General features: G+C 32.5%; 2 long non-coding RNA genes across 2 annotated transcripts; both read right to left on the bottom strand.

Annotated features, from left to right (window-relative positions):
* Positions 1-1,806: 1,806 nt before the first annotated feature.
* On the bottom strand, positions 1,807-3,445 carry LOC146958582 (uncharacterized). Its single transcript, XR_015020901.1, has 2 exons — positions 3,336-3,445; positions 1,807-2,207 (listed from the first exon to the last, which is right to left on the bottom strand). It is a non-coding gene; the product is annotated as an uncharacterized LOC146958582 (long non-coding RNA).
* A 258-nt stretch (positions 3,446-3,703) lies between these two features.
* LOC146958581 (uncharacterized) lies at positions 3,704-4,864 on the bottom strand. Its single transcript, XR_015024683.1, has 4 exons — positions 4,573-4,864; positions 4,301-4,394; positions 3,942-4,005; positions 3,704-3,856 (listed from the first exon to the last, which is right to left on the bottom strand). It is a non-coding gene; the product is annotated as an uncharacterized LOC146958581 (long non-coding RNA).
* Between the last annotated feature and the right edge of the window lie 411 nt (positions 4,865-5,275).

The following is a 5,275-nucleotide window of genomic DNA, read 5'->3' as shown; positions in this document are numbered from 1 at the left end:
GTCATAGCAATTTTACCAAATTATCCTAATCAACTATTGGTTTGTTTTTCATTAAAGAAAAAATATTACTTTGGAAGTAGTGTAACATAGTATTAATTGAAGGGTACAATTGAAAAGAAAAAGTTATTATTGCATTGAAAACCGAAAGTGACATTCATTTTGAAACAAATTTTTTTGGCTAAAGCGACACTCATTTTGAAACGGAGGGAGTAAAACAATGCTCCTCAACCATCAAAACATACTTCAACTAAAGACAACACTATGACTCACACACGATATTTAAAGTGGAAAATACTTCAAAATACAGTGTCACAAACTTGAGGTCAGAACATTGTTGTCGTCAACCGAAAAGAGGGTCTAATTCGCATGCTTAAGGGGAGTGATATACTTTGGTTCATCCTTTTAGCCTTGAATTAGAGCTCTTGATTTTTTTTAAAAATAATAATAATCAAAATGATATATTAAAACGAAACAACAGATTATCTTCACAGCATAAGATGTATCATAGAAGACATTCGAAAAATATAGCAAGTGTTCAACAAAAAGTAAAATAAACTAGTCAATACCCACACATAAGAATGTATTCTGGCACCAATTATGAAAGCTATAATGAAAGTTTACAAATTTAACTATAAACCATCAGAATGAGAGAAGTTTAACATTCTCTAGAAGCTGAGTAAAAGAATTTTCGTTATTACGAAATAACTTGTCATTTATTTCCTTTTATAACACCCATAAATAAATAAACAAACGAAATCAAATGCATTAGAGAGCCAAAATGTCTAATATTACTTAAAAGTTTGAGATCAAAAGTAGTTTATACAATCGGTGACCATCTTCAATTTTATGGAAGCGCATTTAACAAACAAAGTTGTGAAAATTTATCCACATGACTTAAAAAGGACAATACTTGGAAAGACCACAACTTTTTATTTGTTTGTGTTTTAGATGTAAAAAAAACAAGGTAGTTTTTAATAGTAACTAGAACATCGACCCGTGCATCGCACGGGTCAAACCAACCAAAAAAAGTCATGAATAAGTTTTACCGGATAACTAAAATGTAATTGAATATATTTTTTTTTTTAGGGGAATTGAATAGTTCACATGATGATTATGATGTATTACACAATTCATATTAAATTGACATCGTTAGAGTTTGAGGCTTGAGCAAAGAGAGACATTAATATATTTTAGAAAATTGCTATTTAGAATGATGCAGCCACAAATTTTAAGCGCGATACCTAAAGAAACTTATATTGAATAGTTAACAAAACTTAATCATTTTCCGTCACTTCAGATAAGATATTCAAGAACATGGTAGGGTTTACAAAACTTGAAACTTAAAAGTAAATTTGCAAGTTGTTACTCGTTAATCATTCCAACACCTGTAACCAATAAGATCAACATGCCTCAATGACTTATAAGATTCCAACTGTAACCAATATCTTCATTCTTATGTGGAATGTGTTAGGATTTACTTTATTATTTACATGATATCAAATCCTCAATGACTTATAGTGACACGCAAAGCAATTTTAAAAATGAATAATAGTATCATAGTAAGCTTAGAGAAGGCATCATACTATGAATATAACTCGATCAACTTACTATTAACGAAGCCTCAACAAATTCACATCTAAACCCTACAAAATATTCCCTTGGATGACTTAAAAATACTAAACCAATTGCCTTCCACAACCTCATAATCTAGGGCTATATACAAAACAATCCAAAGCACTACAAATGGAAAACTTCTAAATACTGTAAAGATCCAATATGCAGACCAATTAAGAGAGACTGACAACATGACGATCCCCAAACTAATTAATTTATTCGATAAAGAATAGACTGACATGTTAAAAGATGCAGGAAAAAAAATGTGACACTTCATTCCAGCTCTCTCCACAAAAACATGTCTACTCTTAAAATAACAAAAACAGGACCTCAATATCTCTAAAAATAACAAACACATAATCACAATAGTGCCAATTACTGCTAGGAAACAATAACAGAGACTGATACAAAACTGGGCGTGGGATTTGGCTGCTCCATTCAAGACATACTCGTAGACTGCTACTGATGAATAATTTGCCCAAAACTCCTGAACATCTTTGGCAAACTGCTCTGAACGAAAACAATTTCTTCTCGAATGAATACGAATTCTCACCTCCTAATACTGATGCAATTGTTGTTTGTCGTCCATGTATCTGCTAAACCATCAAGAGTATGAATGAAAATAACGTACGACATGGAAATTAGAGCAACATATAAGTATTTTGAATCCCCGAATATTAGTTCACCACTTATGCTGAAAATATATACAATCTCACAAAAAAAAGTTGTTGAGCATGAATCCATTGTTTAAAATCACAAAAAGAAGCTATTCCAAAATAAGTCTCATCTCAATCCATCAAAAAATAATTATGTAAAATCCAACTAAAGTGCACTTAACCTATGGATAATGAAGCATGCGACAGGATGGTTACAACTTACAAAAAACAAAATGTTGATGCATCACTATTGAAAAACCTAAACACCACGAAAACATAAGTGTCTCTGATATGAACATCACATCATATTAAATATAGAACACAATATGAAATTTCATAGCATAATATTACCTTATGAGAAGGCAATCGATTTATTTGATATTTTTAATTATTTTCTTTGTTGGTATACACCAAATATGAGCTACTCTAACTTTCATCTTAAAATCTCTCTTTCCTCTAGTAACAGCTATAAGAGCGGAATGTAAGTGTTGGCCATACTTTCAAATCAAAAATCACCATGTATAACCTTTGTTTTTCGTTTCAAAGCTACTGCAAGTAAAGAGATGAGTACCTTAGATATATACAGGGAGCTGATACATACAAATAAAGGTGCAAGTGATAACAACTAATGTGCATTGAATACGCATTACAGCTGTGTCTTTGTATCCTTTGATAACTAAATAATAGGCTTAGAGTTGCGACATCAATGAGAATAACTAAAATTGAGCAAAATTAGAGTTCCCTTGATAACTAAATAGTAGGCGCAGAAAAATTGGCCAAAATATAGTGTAATTCAGATTGTAAACTATAGACCAACAAACTACAAATTTGTTTGAGTATATTAGTACATGAAATATAGTGTAATTCATGCTGGCTAGTATCTAATCTTCCTACACACAGGTTTGCAATACGAATTAAGCATGTAGTACAATGTCGATGCATAAGTTTCGCCCTCTAAATTAACCGGCCATAAACAAATAAGTGATATATTCAGATTAGTTATCCAGACAGAGAAGTAAATTTAACCTATAAAAAAAACACTACAGTTTTAACAATCAGACTTACCAGGCGCACCAAGTACACGTCTTTGTTTGTGCAAAATATCATCAATTAGATTAGGCGAAGTGTTATTCCAAACAACCTCTGGTCTGGACAGCTAATCAGAGACCATCAATGTTGCAAAAAGTCTTCGCAAATAATGTATGTTTCGACTTGAACTCTTTTGCATGAAATTAATGTCGGATACCACTGTCTCTTTAATAAAATCACCAACAACCGGATTTTTGGCTAAAACTCCATTGTCCACGGCTGAACCATGGCCTATACGTGATAAATTAATAATATATAAGAAAGAATGTCAAAAAATAGAAGTATAACTCTGCCAAAAATTAAAATTGCTTAAAGGTCCGTAACCGTAATTTGCTAACCCGAGTTGTTTGGTTTACTGCAACCTTCAATATTCTCAGTAGAGTCTGCATAAGGGCAAGATATGGTGAGGTTTCTCTGAAGCTTTGCATTTGATAAGACATGTTTTCCAGGTCCAAGAAGCTTAGAAGACTTTATGCTATAGCTGCTGCGTTTGAACACTGAAAAAATACATCCTTAGTGGCAGTTCCTTGAACCTTAAAAAGGAGAAGCATAATTACCATGATTAGTGAAAGCTATGCTTACCACTTGTTATATCACTCAATGGAAATCCTGAACCAGAACCTATGCGATTTTGGCACATTAATTCCTGACCATTGAAATACAAATCATTTGTAACCACCAACTCTAAGGTAAATACAAATAAGAAGGGCGATGGTGTGATCAATGCAAAATGGCTTAATGTAAAATCTTCCTTTGAAATATTTCTCCCTATGTTGCCATCTTAATTTGATGACATACAAAGCTTTGAATCTCTAACCCAAATCTCAAAACTATAATGTATGACCTTTGAAATATTACTCAATACTTCAACCTAAATACCAAATGAAAAAAATTAAACAGCAAAAAACCTATTAACAAATATGAGCTTTGCTATTTTTTACCGTAAGCATAAGTTATAGACGAATTATACTCGTTTCTCACTATAGTATCTCCATCTGTATACCAGCAATCTCTTTGCCACGAATTTCCCTCTGACTATCACACAAATAATATATCACACATCAATCAAATTAACATCAACAGCTATCGCACAACACAATAACAAAATTTACAATCACATACTTTAAAGAACAAAACTGAATAGTCATAGTTATATTCTCTTTGGTTTTTTAAGAATCCAAAGGCACATTTTCATGATAAAATTGTGGCTTACTTCGCATTGACGCCGACAGTGTTTAGATGACGAAGTTGTTGAAGAGGACGACCCATTCACACATTTCTTGCTCCAATCGATCCCAATCGTTTCTATTTAGCTACTTGTTACGATGCCATTTACAGTTCTCGCCGAACAAACAAAAATCAACAAAATAATTAGAAAAAATAATAATAATCAAAACAATTGAGTGAGATTTCATCGAATTCAACTATAATCGCAGGCGTGTTCGTGAAAGTTATTAGAGTGACAAAAATTGATGAGAAATGCATAAGGAATATTATTAGCTTAAGATAAGAAGAATTGAAAACTGACCTGAAAATGATGACGGAACAATTTCATGAATCCGAAGTTGGCAGAATCGGGAGAAGAGATTCGAAGAGGTGAACCTCAAGCAAATATAGTTTTAGTGATATTGGTAGATAGTTTAGTGAATGCAAGCAAATATAGTTCTACTTTTATGGATCGTGTGATGCGTTGCTTCACAACTAAAGAGATGGAAATATGGCAAAATTATAGCAAACTTCGTAACAAAATTCGTCTGACCAAAATTATAGCAAACTTGATAACAGAATTCGGCTGGCATTAATTAAGTAAGATGACCAATGGCTAAAATTGAATGGCGCCTAAATGTGTAAGATCCAATGGTTCAGAAAAGTGGAGGGAGAAATGGGGGGAAAATATTAGGGTTAGAAATAACTTT

Source organism: Medicago sativa, chromosome 1 (genome assembly GCF_051527215.1).
Source record: "Medicago sativa cultivar Bolivia chromosome 1, Bolivia_mono, whole genome shotgun sequence".
Lineage (NCBI taxonomy): Eukaryota > Viridiplantae > Streptophyta > Magnoliopsida > Fabales > Fabaceae > Medicago > Medicago sativa.
This window is presented reverse-complemented; position numbering and strand designations above follow the sequence as displayed.